Source organism: Sorex fumeus, unplaced genomic scaffold (genome assembly GCF_029834395.1).
Source record: "Sorex fumeus unplaced genomic scaffold, SorFum_2.1 ptg000008l, whole genome shotgun sequence".
Taxonomy (NCBI): domain Eukaryota; kingdom Metazoa; phylum Chordata; class Mammalia; order Eulipotyphla; family Soricidae; genus Sorex; species Sorex fumeus.
Genome location: NW_026606065.1, coordinates 5,187,941 through 5,204,869, shown reverse-complemented (window position 1 = coordinate 5,204,869; position 16,929 = coordinate 5,187,941). Strand labels below are relative to the sequence as shown.

The 16,929-nt window shown below is 40.6% G+C and overlaps 1 protein-coding gene across 2 annotated transcripts in view; it reads left to right on the top strand.

Moving 5' to 3' along the window:
- Positions 1-16,929, top strand: part of BCKDHB (branched chain keto acid dehydrogenase E1 subunit beta) — a 426,555-nt gene that overhangs the window by 230,103 nt on the left and 179,523 nt on the right. The window lies entirely within an intron of this gene.

Here is a 16,929-nt window from a genome sequence, read left to right as displayed (position 1 = left end):
TGCTGGGAATCGAACCTGGGTCGGCCACGTGCAAGGCAAATGCCCTAACTGCTGTGCTATTACTTCAGCCCTGTTTTGCTTTCAAATTCTGAATCTTTCAATAAAAATGGAAACCTTTTATGTAGAAAATTTGTAAAGATACAGAAAATCCTAAAGAGGAAAATAAAAATGCTCATGCTTTTAAGAGATAAACAGAAAGAAAAGACTGCTGTACCGCTTTTGGTCTCTATCTTTCCAGGTCATATTTGGACATTTTAAAATGTGCTTGTATGTATTAGCTAATGTTTAAAATAGGATTATATTTCTGGGATTTTTCTTAGGGCTTTCCTCTCTGCTTATATTGACCTCTGTTCTGGCACAGTTATTCTAAACTCCTGGTTTAGGAATTGTCACATGCCTTCTAGGTCTGCTGCTCATGCTTGTCAAAAATTTGGGAGGTCTCCAGGGTGCGTTAAATGACTAAATGACCTAGCAAAAGGAGTTCTTGTGAGGGACTGATTGCTTTCTGGAGAGAGCTGTGTGGTGAAAGAAGGGATCTCAGACAGTAGGTGGCAGCCTACACTTTGAAATGAGGCTGTGAGTATTCCAGTGTACTGATGATTGGGAACTGTGAAAACAGTATTTCCAGTTCCAGCAGAAGAGAGCGTTGGAAGGATTGAAGGTCACTTCTGTGAGATGGTAAAGTTGAATACTGTTTTCTTTTAAAAAGAAGGTATTATTAGAAGTGATATTCTCAAAAAGAAAGAGAGATCACTATTTGTAGTCCAGATAATCCAGATGAGTTGTGGATTATCCCCTTTCCCGATCTCTTTTTCTCTACCTTCCTTGTCCATTGTTAGAACAAAATAATGAGGGACTTTGACAGTGGATACAGCACGGGATAGTAGAACCTTATCAATATGTTGCATATCAGTGGTAGCCACACCTAACGCTCACTGGTGGGTGCTCGGGATCAATCCACTGCTCACCTACATTCTTGGCCCCAAATTGCAGCTTTGAACTATTTAGGCAAGGAGATCTATTGATCAGAGGCAACAATTGAAACTAGATGACTTCTAGAGAAACACAAGGACTGGGAGCAATGCAAAGGAGTTGCTTTTTAGGGTATGTCCGGTGTTATTTGAATTCCACATATCCTTTAATATGAGTAATGTAATAGAGTCCACATATGCAGTATAAAAATCTACCCTTTTATTATGTCTTTGACAGGGTTTTGTTGTGGCAGTGACATGCTCTTTATTGTGCTTTTGTAGGTCAGGTTCAGTGTGTGTGTGTGTGTGTGTGTGTGTGTGTGTGTGTGTAACACTTTACTCTTACGAATGTTGCTGGCCTCCTTGTTCTGCTAATTATGTGTCCTGCCCAACATTTATGCAGTTTTCTGCATAAGTAAACTCAGAGGTATATATGGCTACAATACGTTGATTGGGGTCACTCTCAGCAGCCCTTGGGGAATCATGTGGCACCAGGGATCAAATTTGAGGTTCCTTCATGTAAAACATATGCTCCAGTCCTTGGAGCCATCTCTTCCAAGTCCAGTATTTGAGAATTTTTAATGAACAACACTTAAGCATTTCAGTTATTTATGGAGTAAGAGGCAGCCAGTCACCAGTAACTGATAAGAAAAAGCTAGGTTCTTGGGCCTAGAATTTGACCTAGAACATGAGGATGATAGTTCACTCTGCAGAGCCATCCCACATTACTGAATGCAATCGTTGGGCCACAGGTGTGCAAGCACTGAATATTCCAACACTAGTAAGAAAAACTAGGGGGAAGAAAGATTAGTTAAATTCTTATTGTGGTTCTTTTTGAATGAGATTTTTGATTAGTGCATTAAATTTTGCTGTGTGCAACTGCTGCACTGAATTTTTTTTCCATTTACTTGATAAATAAATGTTAAAACTACCAACAGGTACCTCATTTAGATTAAGCATATATACTATTATGCCCGGAAGCCAGTTTTTTTTTTTCCCTTTATTTTATTTTATTTTTTTTTACAGTTGTAGATTTACAGTTTTTTGTGCTTTGGTTTCAATTATACAATGATCAGATACCCATCCCTCCACCAGTGCCCATTTTCCACCACCATGGATAATATCCCTCCCACCCCCATCCCCCCATCCCCCCTGTCTCTGTGGCAGGGCAATCCCCTGTGATCTCTCTCCTTTTGGGTGTTGTGGTCTGCAAAATAGGCATTGAGTGGCAAACATGTTCAGTCCATAGTCTACTTTCAACCTGCATCTCCCCTCCTGGGAGGATCCTCCAAACATCCTTTATTTGGTGCTCTCTTCTCTATCTGAACTGCCCTTTCCTCTAGGATACCCGGCTGGCCTCTAAGTTATGGAGTAATCCTCCTGGTGCTGATCTCAGCTATTCTTGGGTATTAATCTCATACTTTGTTACTTTATATCCTTATGCCCGGAAGCCAGTTTTACTCAGCCTTTTTTTTTTTTTTTTTTACTTTTTATAGCACAGCGGGTAGGGCGTTCGCCTTACACACGGCCAACATGGCCGACCCGAGTTCGATTCCTCCGCCCCTCTCGGAGAGCCCGGCAAGCTACCGAGAGTATTCGATATGCCAGACACAGTAACAACAAAGTCTCCAATGGAGACGTTACTGGGCCCACTCGAGCAAATCGACGATCAACGGGAGGGCCTTTACCTTACCTTACCTTACTTTTTATTAGTTAAACACCATAACACCATGAGGTACAGTTGTTGACTTACAAATTTTTGTGCTTGGGTTTCCATTTTATAATGATTGAGTATCCATCCCTTCACCAGTGCCCATTCTCCGCCACCACTAATCCCAGTATCCCTCCCACTCCCCCCCACCCCTATCCCACCCTGCCTCTGTGGCAGGGCATTCTCTTTTGTTCTTTCTCTCCTTTTAGGTGCCCTGGTTTGCAAAAGAGGCATTGAGTGGCAGTCATGTTCGGTCTAGAGTCTACTTTCAGCATGCTTCTCCCATCCTGGGGGGATCCTCCCAACACCCCCCCATTTGGTGATTCCCTTCTACATCACTCAGCCTTTTTTGACAATGGCAAAGAGACCTGTTCTAAAATAGACTAGGGAAAAAAATGGGATTATAGGTTATTATCGGAAAGTTTGAAATTGATTCATATGTCTTTATAAAAATGCCACAGTAAGAATTATGTGAAACTATTAAGAACAATGGAGTAAAAGATCTTTTATATTTTCACTGCCTGGCTACATATTATGAACATATGTATCATGTCCATTTGTTGTTAAGGATGATGTCACCAGGTAAGCGTCCCAGATCAGGTACAAATCCTATTCCAGATTGGTACTTTCAATTGACGAATCTGTACAATTTTTTTTTCAGTATTAATATTTCAGAATTATTATCGTTATTTTTGTGAGGACTTTGCAACCATATCCAATGGTGGCCGTTGGATTACTTCGTACTGAGTGGTGATGGGATTTGCTTCCACTTTGTTTCTCCTTTAGTACTTCTTGAATTTGGACACACAAAAGATTTCATTTCATTTTATTTTATTAATCACACCTGTTGCTCAGAGCTTACTCCTGGCTTTGTGTTCAGGGATACTCCTGGCAGTGGTCGGAGAATCAGCAGGTGCCAGGCCTCAGCGGCATGCAAAGCAAGGGCCATGACCCCAGCTGGACTTAGATCTAGATCTGATGTGTCTGAGCCTCAGACTGCTCACTTCGTAGTTTTTAGATATGATAGCAGTGCTGTTTTATCCAGTTATGTATTCAGAATTACTGCTTCAATCAGTGATAATTTTTGAATTGTAAGAATCCTTTCTTTTAATCCTAGAAAGCATCAGGGAAGAATGGGAATCAGTATGATGATTTTTACATAGATAGTCAGGACTGCTCAGTTTCTTGGGATTTGTGGATTCTCCCCTTGGCTTTCATTTATCTTAAGAAAATAGGTCACAAGTATCATTAAATCTGAAAAATTCTAAATCTTTAGAACTTTTGTGGCTCATGTCCTTGACGGCTGTTGGGCAATTTTACGCTGACATTGCACTCAGAGGTAAAGCCAATACTGTGACTGTTTTAGGAGATTAGAATCTAGATGTAGAGGGATTATGTAGGTAGACATTCTGTGCTTCTATTCTGACTTGAAACTCCTTTGCTTCGTACCTTCAATATAGTTATCAAGATTTCCTTTACTAGCAAAAATAATTTTCCAGTCACATGAGGAGTAGTCGGCCAAAACAGTTCTGCGTGGACAGCATGACTGTAATTTGCCAAGTATGTTGCGTGAGACCGTCTCTGTAAAGTCACAGAGAACTGGAGCTCAGTGCTTTTGTTTTCTGTTCTCACTTAGTCTAGCTGATATTTCAGTTGCTTTGATTGGCAGAGGTGGCGAGGGGCTGGTTAGGTAAGGTTGGCACATGTCATGTGCTAAGGAACCACTTGGGAAGCCTGTTGGACAAAAAGCTTTCAGCTTCCTGGTGAGCAGCTACACCCGGAGGCAGCTTTAGTGAAAAAGTGCTTGACCTTCTCGGGCGGCGTCTTGCCATCCCTCCCTGCAAGGTCCTCGCACCACCAGCCAGAAGGGCTGGCCTCTGGCCACCCATAAATTAGCCAAAAGATTCTTTTTCTGTAGTTTTGGCTCCTGGCAACTCAGCATCATTGGTAATAAGGGATTTCTCCTCATCTCATTTTCTGGACTGGCTGCTGGTTTAACCTCTTTCCTTCTGGTTTCTGCCAAGTTGCAGTCCAATAGAAACAAGCTTTTTCCCCCCCAAGCCAGATGGATCTCTCTCTCTCTTTCTCTCTCCCCCTCTCTCTGTCTCCTTCCTTCCCAGTTTGCATTATCAATTAACCAAGATTCTGTAAACTTTGAATTTGAACATTTGTTCTTAATATAATTGAGGTTCTATTTCCATCTGTTGAGTTATTCTATAACTCAAACAGAAACTTTTAAAATCTCTTTAGAAACAGGTTAAGTACTTCACTGAAGGAACATGTTAAATGATGTGAACCCAGTGTATCTATTCAAATCTAGATTAAACACCGATAGGATGATAGGATAGACATTGAAGAGAGGAGTTTCATAATATTCCCAGCAAATTCATCTGTTCAATAAGGCAACCAGGTCATTTGTCTGAAGAAGACACCATTGTTCCTTGTCAGAGATTCTTTGACATAAATAATATGAGGACTTCCTTCCTTCCTTCCTTCCTTCCTTCCTTCCTTCCTTCCTTCCTTCCTTCCTTCCTTCCTTCCTTTCTTCTTTCTTTCCTTTCTTCCTTTCTTCCTTTCTTCCTCCCTCCCTCCCTCCCTCCCTCCCTCCCTCCCTCCCTCCCTCCCTCCCAGCTTCCTTCCTTCCTTCCTTCCTTCCTTCCTTCCTTCCTTCCTTCCTTCCTTCCTTCCTTCTTTCCTTCCTTCCTTCCTTCCTTCCTTCCTTCCTTCTCTCCCTCCTCCCTCCCTCCCTTCCTTCTTCCCAGGATGTTGTGTATCTCTAATGTTCCTTTTCCTTTCTCATGAGCCTCCAGTTTCTCTCATATACATGTAAGTAGAATTTGAACATAGTGTCAATTAAACATTCCCCTCATTTGGGTCTTGCTCATACCTAGCTCACATTACTGACTTCTTAGGGCATGTGACAGAAGTACTCAGCTTTAACTGCCATTGCATTTAAAGATTTTAAAATTTCAGTGTAATTTGTTTCTCCTTTTTCTAGCTTAGATGATTGACTTTTTTCAGTACTTCACTATTTAAATATTCTTGCAGTCATATTGTAATACAGCTGTCCTTTAATTCCACTCTAGTCCCCATTTCTCTGAGGATCATTTTATGTTCCAAGGAATTACAGGATCAGAGAAGAGATAACTTCTTTTTAGAGTTGTTGATAGACTCATGCCTTTGTGTGGGCAGAATTAGAAATATCAGGCCTCCCATGCTGAAATTTTACTTTTGCAGGCTCTTTCTAGTGTTAGATCTATTTGTAGTCTCAAGTGGGATGTTTGTTCATTAGCCTGAGTCCTTCCCTAATCTGTTGGGCTGCTAAGGCATTGGATACAGCTGATAGCGTTTCATATAATTTCTCCTGCCAGACCACACGGAATCTATTTTTCTCTTGTGACTGTCTCCTGTAGGGCTCTGGTAACTGGTCACTACCTGTGTTGCCTTTCCTCCTTTTGCTGTCGTGTGTAGGCTTCAACGGACTGATGTCTATTTTCTGGAGAGGGTCAGAAAAGGAAATGCGGTTTCTATTGGTGGCAAAATAGCACATGTATCTCTAGTTACTGCCTTGACTAATTTATACTATCAGGAACTGGAGATGATTTTAATCTTCATAAACTCCATAAGCCACCTCATGCATATGTAAAAAGTAAGTAAAAACATTCAACTAGTTAGGAATTAGAAGAAAACAAGTTATCTGACTTTCGTCTTCAACTAGAATGCTTGTACTAAATTCTTCCTTCGTTGATACATATTCTGGAGTCTCTGCTGCTTGGCAACTCCACTCGTTTCTTTGTTTGGGTTGGTTTAATAGTTTATGAAGAACTGGAAGTTTTCCTTTCAAAATAGCCCTGAGTTTATTTAATCATGTGATCGTTAGGCCAGTTGCTTGCAATTAATAAAGGGATATAATGCAACAATGGGCTGAAATAGGTTCATTAGAGAAAAAAACAACATTGCTCTTAACCATTGCTGGATCCTTTGGCACAGGAAGTGGGTGGTTAATATTATGGTATCATCCTCCAAATTGGAAAAACATCGCTGAACTTTGTCTTAGGCTAAGGTATTTCTTCATTCTCAGTGTATCCTGGGAGAACTCAGGTTATGTTACCAGTTAGAGCCTACTTCATTGGGTCCAAAAAATTAGTGGTGGTGCCATCCTAGAATATAGATGCCTTTCATTTGTGTCTGTGTGCACATATGTGGTATGGGTGTTTAAAACAGATCTTTAGTTAGGCACAGTGCCATTTACTTCTGCATTTCCCAGTCTTCTTGTTGGTTGGCTGCAATACTGAGTAACTGGTTTGGGATGCGGACAGACTTTTGGGAATTTTAGAAGGTCTCCAGGTGATTTGAATATGCAGCCAAATTTGAAAGTACTAATACTAGAAAGTCCTAACATTGTTATGATGTAGGCTTTAAAGAAATCCTGGTACATTTGATAGTCCAAAGCAGAATTATTCGGGAGATAAAATAACAGTGTAAGAATGGAGTGATGGTATAAAACTATTTTGTAGTGTTCAGCAACTGTTGGTTTCGTTTAGAATTTAGAATCTTGAAGGACAAATTAAATTATGCAGAGAGGATTTTGATAGAAAATGATAGTAGAGGTTCTGGAAAAAGCAGTTGTATATGGGCATCTATTTTTGTCCTTTTCCCATATCCCATGAAAATGAAAAAGGATCTTTTGTAAAGGACGCAGTCCATAAGGTCACAGAGAATGGGATTGGAGACAACATGAACACAATGTTGAAAGCTGGAAAGTAAAGGGCTTAACATATATGGAAAAACAGAATCTGGACTATGAAGTGAAGTAGCCAAGAACCAACCTAGTTTATATTATAATTACTCAGAGGCTCAGAGATTGGCAACGTCGAGTACCTCTGCGATTAAGCATATCAGGAGGTGTAGGGATCTGTAATAAGAATTATTGAAGTCCTTTAAGACACCCTCAGATCTGTTTTTTCTCTCCCTGAAGAATCTGGGTGTTTCTTTTTTTTTTTTTTTTTTTGCTTTTTGGTTCACACCCGCCGATGCTCAGGGGTTACCCCTGGCTTTGCACTCAGGAATCACTCCTGGTAGTGCTCGGGGGACCATATGGGATGCTGGGAATCAAACCTGGGTCGGCCGTGTGCAAGGCAAATGCCCTACCCGTTGTGCTATTGCTCCAGCCTCAGAATCTAGGGGTTAAGTCTCAATGAAGAGGGTAGATAGGAACCTATTGTGGAGGTAAGGGAATATAGTCAGTGTGTGAGTGTGTGTGTGTGTTTGTGTGTGTGTGTGTGTGTGTGTATGTGCGTGTATTGCTTAGCTATAGCTCAGTGGGTTCTATTATAATACAGGAGAGGGAAACGGACTATCTAGAGAGAATGACTGGTCAATGCGGTGCTTACATGTATAGACTTTTGCTCCATTCATATACATCCTGCCAGCTGTATTATCTCTCCAGCCCCGGAATGATGTCTTTCAATTATCATCATCACCATCATTTACCATTTAATTGTTCTAAGAACCTTACGTGTTAATTTGCTTGCTTCTCACAATTCTTTAGTTAGGATTTATTAATAAATCGTCTCATTATGACATTTTGCAGATGTAGATATTGAGGTTCTGGTAGCTTTCATAATTTCTTCCTGGTTTTACAAGTAGAACTAGGCCTAAAACTTCATATTCTGTGATCCTGATACTATGTTTTAGAGAACCTGATTTGTAAGGAATGTTTAATGTTTGGTTTTGTGTTCTTTTAAATTTTATTTATTTATTTTACTTTATTTAAACACCGTGGTTCACAGTTTTTCCTAGTACAATTGTTATGGACACTAAACGCCAATCACACTACCAGAGTGACCTTCCCTCCACCACACCCCCGTTTTCTTAATCACTCCGCACACCTGCCTTTTCAGCAGGCACAAAATAATTTATCATGTATTTCTTGTTACAACTAAGTGACGAAAGGAATCATCAAAAAATATTATCGTAAAAGAAGTTTTGTGAAAACTGATGCCTCTCACCATGGGGCCATTAAGTCCTTGTCTGATTTGTTACTTGAGCCTTTTGTTGTATTGATTTTTGTTCATTGATCTTAGTTGCCTTTCATGTTACTTTCCCATCTAATTTGATATGCTCTATTAGGATATCAGTATTGTGAAATTTGGAGGTGTCACTCCAGAAATGGCAGAATCTCTAGAGCTGAGCCAGTGAGTTTACATGATGGTGGATTTGGGATTTGGGTGTGGGATTTTGGATTTTGGGACTTCTGGAAGTATGGGGATGGGAAGAGGTTTCCCACCCACAGTCTGAGAAGACCCCAGAGTTCTCAGCTGAAAATTGGTGTACCTGGAATTTTCATCAGTTTGGTGTCTTCTGCAGAGATTAATTGAGAAGCAGTGCAGGTGGGCTCTTGGCATGGTGGCAGCTGTGGGGTGTGGATGTGGCTGCCAGGGACTTCAGTGTCCCCCTCCTGGGTACACCCCAGAATTTTCAGCTGGTAGACTGGGGTATCCATAAATTTTAGTGGCTTGGCTTGCATTTCTTCTGATATTTAGTGTGGGTTTGTGTTCTTTTTGAAAAAACTGATTATAGTGATATATACACATCAATGTTTGATAACTATAAGGAACAATTGCTAGTTTTGTAAAATAATTTTGTCGTACCTTAACATTAGAATATAGGTAATTTAATTTTTTTGAGGGAGTTATACAACTGACAGTTCTCATAGCTCACTGCTGGCTCTGTAGGGGAATTACTCCTGTAGGGCTTGCGTACTGGGGATTGATTCTTGGTCAGCTATGTGCAAGATAAGTGCTCTCCCTACTGTACTGTCTCTCTCGTCCCTGGATAATTTAACACTTGAAGTGGACTTTCTGTTTAAAATGAGTACTTGAATACTGTTTTCAGGAAGATGACTAATGACATAATTTAATTGATGATTTAGAACATCTGACCATAGCATGGGGGAACTGTGAGACACACAGCAGGGAGACCCACGGGATGAAGTGATCACTGAGTTCAGGAGTTCTTATGCTGCTTTGATCACCATTATCACCTGAAAGACTTTCCCAGTCACCTCTACCTCCTTGAGTATTTCTGATTCAATAGGCGTGGGGTAGGGTCTGATAAATTTTCTTTCTTTTTTAAATTATTATTTTATTTATTTATTTTTGATTTTTTAAATGAATCACCGTAAGGCATAGTTACAGACTATACTTCATGCTTATGTTTCAGTCATACAATGATAGAGTACCCATCCCTCCATCAGTGCCCATTCTCCACCACCAGTGGTCCACCATCCCTCCTACCACCCCCAGCCCGTCCCCGCCATCCCACCCTGCTTCTGTGGCAGGGCATTCCCTTTTGCTCTCTCTCTCCCCTTTGGGGTGTTGTGGTTTGCAATAGAGGTATTAAGTGGCCATTGTATTTGGTCCGTAGTCTACTTTCAGCCCACATCTCCCATCCTGAGCGGGCTCTCCTAGCACCTTTTACTTGGTGGTTCTTCTCTATCTGAGCTGTCTTTTCCCCCAGCATATGAGGCTGGCTTCTAAGCTCTGGAGTAATCCTCCTAGTACTTATCTCTACTATTCTTGGGTGTTAGTCTCCCATTCTGTTACTTTATATTCCACAAATGAGTGCAGTCTTTCTATGTCTGTCCCTCTCTTTCTGACTCATTTCACTTAACAATACTTTCCATGTTGATCCACCCATATTCACATTTCATGACTTCATCTTGTTTTACAGCTGCATAGGTTTTCATTGTGTAGATGTACCAAAGTTTCTTTAAGCAGTCCTCTGTTTTCGGCACTTGGGTTTTTTCCATATTCTGGCTATTGTAAACAGTGCTGCAATGAACATGTAAGTGCAGATGTCATTTCTACTATACTTTTTTGCATCTCCGGAATGAGATACTGTTTTTCAGTCTCTTCCTATTATTGCTTATTTGAGTTGGCTATGTGATTTGAACCAAACTATAGGTTTCCATTTATGTTATGCTTTTTAATACTTTATTACTTTTCCCTAATGTTTTTGTTTAAAATTTGGACTTGGCATTAGAATATTTTTTATATTCAGTTTATTTCAAGTGAAACTTATTCATACTTGTGTGCATATTTATTTATTTATTTATAATTTTTATTAGTGAAACACCATGAGGTACAGTTGTAGACTTACAGATTTTTGTGCTTGGGTTTCAGTTATACAATGATTGAGTACCCATCCCTCTACTGGTACCCATTCTCCACCACCACGAATCCCAGTATCCCTCCCACCCCTCCATCCTCCCATCCCACCCTCCCACTGTGGCAGGGCATTCCCTTATGTTCTCTCTCTCCTTTTGGGTGCTGTGGTTTGCAAAAGAGGCATTGGGTGGCAATCATGTTCGGTCTATAATCTACATAGATATAAAACTTTAAAGTTGTCATGTTCTTGGGGTTTCTCATAGTCCTGTCACTTGGTCACCATCTTAGACTTGGCCCTCATTGCTTTTGATCTGGGTGATTGCATTTGTCACAACTCCTTATTCACTTCGTTCTCTCTATCCTTGTTCAATCTCTCCCTTTATGTTAAATACTTCTATGAGATTATTTATTTATTTATTTTTTGCTTTTTGGGTCACACCCAGCGATGCTCAGGGGTTACTCCTGGCTCATGCACTCAAGAATTGCTCCTGGCGGTGCTCGGGGGACCATATGGGATGCTGGGAATCGAACCTGTATCGGCCATGTTGGCTGCGTGCAAGGCAAACGCCCTACCCGCTGTGCTATCTTATTCTAGAAATCTGGTCAAAAATACTTACCTGCTTAACCTTCTCAACCCTCTTTTGTTAAGTAAAATAATTATATTTAGCAAATATGAGACATAAGAAGAACCAGAAATGGAATTAGACACTCCATGTTGCCATGAGGGCAATTCCAGAGTGAAATTTGTCAAATTTATCCAATTTTTAATAATGAAGTCCAATTTCCTGCATTTAAGATCTTTTTTTTTTATTTGTTTGGTTCTGAACAGTACCTTTTGGGGCTTAAGGCTTACTCCTGACTCTCTGCTTAGTGATCAGTCTTGGCAAGGCTTGGGGGACCATCTGGGGTGCCAGGGATCAAATCTTAGTCTGCCACATGCAAGGCAAGTGCCCTCCCTGCTATCCTATTGCTCTGGCCCACGCATTTATGATTCATATATAATCTCAAGTGAATTTTTCTTTCCAATTGTAATTTTCACCCCCTCAATATTCTTTCCTCCAGACTATTCATCCTATTATGTCCAGACTACTTTCCAGTTGTACCCGTGTTTCTCTGCTCGTCTTATGCTCTTTCTCTTTCCCTCAAAGTTCTCTTCCTGCCTCACATTTTACCTGTGCTTGTAGATCCAGTACACTTTCTTCACAACCTTTGTCTTACAGAAGTAATTCTTGTCTGCTCCCGTCTAGCAATGCATCCAGAGCTCTGCCATGTTTATTTTGCTCCCTATATCATTATAATTTATGTACAGTCGACCTTCATCTTTTCCATGATGCCCTGTGTAGTGCCAGAAATTGGTTGAATAGATGGAAGAATGGGAGAACCATTCTTTCTCTTGGGGACTTCTGCTGGGATTTTCTAAAACTGCTGTGAGTCAGCGTTTAGTGGAGCTCTTTTTTCAGCCTTCTCGTATTTCTTTTGAACAAAAATGATTTGTTTAGAAATAAGTTTTTATATGTCTGAAAAAAATGTATCTCAGGTTTTTCAGTGGGCCCAGTATCATCCTGTTGGCACTATGCTATGCTACTTAGAGTGTAGTTACTATGTGTTGCCTCGGCGACGGGTACTCATGTACCCATGATTCGCAGGTTTTTACCTGAGATTACTATGGCAGCCAAACTTTCCCACATATTAAATATAAGTTACATGGATTAATGGATTCACTATCTGGTTAATGATCATTTCCAGTTAATTTTTACATTTAGGATTTGCTGATTTTAGAGGAAGAAACAGCTGGTGCTAGCTTAAGAAATTTATCAGCATTATAAAAATTAGAAAGCATTTCGGGTTTAGAAAGAATGATATAATTCAGTTTTGAAAGTGAACCGTTTAAAGCATAGTATTAATGATTTGGACTTTCACCTATTTACGTTTGCTACCTGTATGTCGGTATTGAATTAGTTCCTACAGTGATGGGACTGATAGATATTTTGAAAAGAGCAGATACAGTTAGTGAATGTTTATTTTGCGGTTAAAATTGGTTCTTCATTCTCCTGAGCTTTATTTTATTAATAGCTCTTCAATTTGGGCTTAGACTTAGTTTAATGTCAACTTTCTTCTGTTTACAAAGGGGAAAGCTCATTTATTTTTCATGCTTCTTTGTCATGTTGTTCCTTAGCTTCTGAGAAAAGGGCACCAGCCTATTTAGATAGGGAAGTTTCAGCTATTTATAAAGCTAGGTAGGTTAATTGAAATTGACAGCCTGGTAATGTCCTCCTCGGTGAATGACGCACATGGGTTTTAGATGATGTTAGCATGCCGTTCTCACTTATAGTCAGGAATCAGCTGGAGGAATTTGTGTGCTTTTTGAGCTTTAGTGTTGACGTAGGAACTGGGTACAGATATGTTTTAGGAAACATCTCATTTCCATATAAATGAAGGAAGATTAAAAAAATTAGATGGCTTGCTCTTACATTCCAGCTGGTATCACAGGATGATAAAATCTTTCGACTTTCTGGAAAAACAGCTTTTGTCGTATGCAAGCACAGTGAAGTCGTTATAGGTTTATTCAGAAATGTTTTATTGCATTCCTTTTTTGAAATCTTTTCCAGCATGAGCTGTGTGTTATTTACTTGAAAAATTACATTTTATTGTGCATTTCTCTAAATTCAGACTTTAATTTCTTAACGAGTTGTAGATAGCTCCATTTAAGAAATTTGTGTAGTCACATCAATAAACTTGTCGAAATGATTTTAATAAAGGTAGAACCAAAAAGTTCATTTTCTCACATGAGAATAGCTGTAGTTCTTTTTTGAGACACAGTAATACTAGTTTGACCAAAACAAGTTTTCCTTTTGTCACTTAAAGGAGAGTCCAACTTAACCTTAAGTAATTTCTAGTACACATTTCCTAAAGCCCAAACATCCAGGTTACATTTAAATTTAGCTTTATTCAGGACAAAATTCTCAGTTACGAAGTCACCTTATCTCTGTGTGTGGTGCTGGGGCTTGAACCCAGGGCCTCACACACTCAAGACGTGTGCACTGCCATTGAGCTGCATCCCGGACCCCTACTTTGTCTTCTTAAATCACATTCATTATATCCAGAACAAAAGCCCCCCTCATCCTTAAGTGTCAGAGTGATCATTTGTGCCTAAGTAGGTAGGTTTCCTGGGGTCTATCAGCGGTTGGTTCCCAAAGTGTGTAATATCACCTGTCCCACACCAGGGTGCACTGCTGATATGCTGGTAGAGCCGGGTGTGGTAGTAGCCTGGGGCCTTTGTTTCAGGGTCATTGAGTAAATTTTTTTTTCCCTTCCAGAAAAGAGGGTGGTGGGTCCAATAAGTTTGGGAACCTCTGAGAGAGCCCTCATGAGAGTCAATGTTGGGTGGTTCCTGAGAGGTCTGGGACAGCACCTTCCAGGCTGAGTTGGTTCTGGACCCTCCAGGTTATACTACTGTTACCTTTGAGGATCATTCTGTGCTTGGTTCTTACTCAAATCTATGGTGACTGGTTCACACATGTGTTTCAGGTACTAGTCATAGGTTTCCTCAGTTGCCTTAGCAATGGCAAGAGTAGAGTGTGGACTTCCTTGTGACCACTTGCTTGAATCAACACTTGTGGTCACCTGGAGTCAATTGGATTCATGTCCAAGCATTGCATGGAGGGGGTTTGGCCACTTGGGTTTCATTTCTTGGTCTGTAGCGTCTCTAGCTTCTGTAGGAGGATTTTCCCCCTTAATCCAGAATTTGCCTGCCACCGTCAACTCTTCCTTTTCACCGCTGAGACAGAGGGTGCAGAGCTTTGCAGTGTCCAGATAGCCTTTTATAGCTCCCCTTTTATTCTAGGGCTAAACTGAGGGCAGATCTCAGTTGACAGCAGATGCATTACACAGGTTTTATTTTTTTATTCCAGCAGATTTAAAATATTCTTTAAAATATTCTACACACTAAGTTTATTAGTAGGCACACACTGGCATGTTGTCTGTGCTCGATGCCAGCAATAACTTATTTCAGCATGCCATGATACGAATTCATCTGGAAGGACGTTCCTGCAAACTAGCATTCAGAGAATGCTTGTGCTTGTTTTTGCTTGCTGTGAGGTTGCATTATTCTCCACGGGTAAAGAGAACTTTCGGATTGCAGATAACATTCTGTAGAGTGAACTTAAGTGGTTAAAATAAAAACATTGAACCTAAACCTGAGATTGCATGAGCCTTATCATTCCATTGAAATTGTGTATCTATACCTATTCCTCTCTTATTGTATATCTGAACCTGTTCCTTCTTCTCCTTTGGGTTTATTTTCTAACTTAATCAGACATGAATGAGACCAGTTGTAGTTACTCAGATGCCAATGTCACTCAGATGCCATTGGGCTACACTAGCACGCGACAGGGACAAATGGAGATGTTACTGGTGCCCGCTCAAGCAAATTGACGACTAACGGGAAGTTAAGTGATTAAGTGATTAATCATACATATTTATGTCCTTATTTATTTTCTCAGGAAATCTGAGATGAACTTTTTCCCAGGCGGGGTTGATCATTTCCTGGAAGGGTATTTTCACCTACTTAGATTTGTATTCTAAGGGGAAATATGTGGTTTTTAGGTATGTGCAGGTTTATTTCCTTTATTTGCTTTGGCCACACCTGTAGTTTACACCTGGCTCTGAGCTCAGGCATCAGTCCTGCCAGTGCTCGGGGACCATGTAGGCTACCTGGGATTGAGTGTAGGTTGGGTGTTGCAAGGCAAGTGCTTTACCTGTTGTACTCTCTCTTTTGGACGGCTATGAACAAAAAATTTTGGGAAAAGGCAAAATTCAGACTTTTATAAAGTAGATCTGACTTATAGAATCACTCTGTTGATAAGGAAATCTCTAAGACAAGAAGGCCCGAGCAATAGTATAGTAGGTAGGGCACTTGTGTTACATGTGCTGACCTGGGTTCAATCCCCGGCGTCATGTATGATCTTCCCATGTCTCCCGAGCAACACCAGGAATGATCCCTAAGAACAAAACCAGGAGTAAGCCCTGAGCACTGCAGGGCATGACCCACAAAACAAAACAAAACGAAACAAAACAAAACAAAACAAACAAACAAAACAAAAAGAGACCAAAGTCTAAAATTAGTTATGGAGTTGGCCAGGAGAGCAGAGCCCAGAGGGTCTTGGGACTGTTGGGTAAGATGTTCTGTCACTCAGGCACAGGGTCACACTCTTTTCAGATAGTGAAAGAGGGGAATTCTTTTTATCATCCTTACCATTGCCATCCCCTGCTTTGTTCATGAGCCTCACAGTTCTTTCCTGTGAAATGGTTTCACACGCGAGGGCACTGATGAAGTGAACTAAGGATCAGTACATCTCATCCAGTATACAGCCAATACATGAAAGCTCTGCTATGTTTTGCATACCTGTACACATCATCACGGACTCTTGATGCAAAAATCCAGGTTTGGGTGGAACCTGGGGCAGGTGGGTACTGGCCCCCTTATCGTGGCACGAGCCAGGGATCAGGAGAGACACGTCCAAGTGGGAAACTCCTGGGTTGCTGTGCTGAAGGATGGGCCCAGGCTTGCCTTTTAGTTGAATGAAGCCTCTTCCAGGCCCACTTTTTCTGCCATTTCACAGAACTTGCATTCCCAGTGTCTTTCCTGAGTGCTGCTCGCCTCTCAGGTCCGTTGTGGTGGAAGCTTCTCAGGGGGTTCAGGCAATTTGAGCTTGTAGAGGTGCCCAGTCTTCTGGATACCCCGACTCTTCCTCCAGGCCCAGCTGAGACTCGGATACAGTGTTCACCACACGTGATTTCCAGTTGCTGAACAAAGGATCGTAAGGAAGGGGGAAAAGTAGGAAGGTAAAAAATTTTTAATGCGGATGAATGAAAAGAATATTTTGTTTATAATTTTAGAGTTTTTTAAAAGTTCAGTTACATTCTGAAAAAGATAACAATTTTAGGAAAAATAAAATAAGACTAAAAAAATTAAATATAAACCAAACCAACTAGGAGCTGGTGGTGTGGCTTAGTGGTATACATCTGACTTGCATGTGTGAAGCCTGTGTTTGATCCCCTTCACTGTCTCAAAACC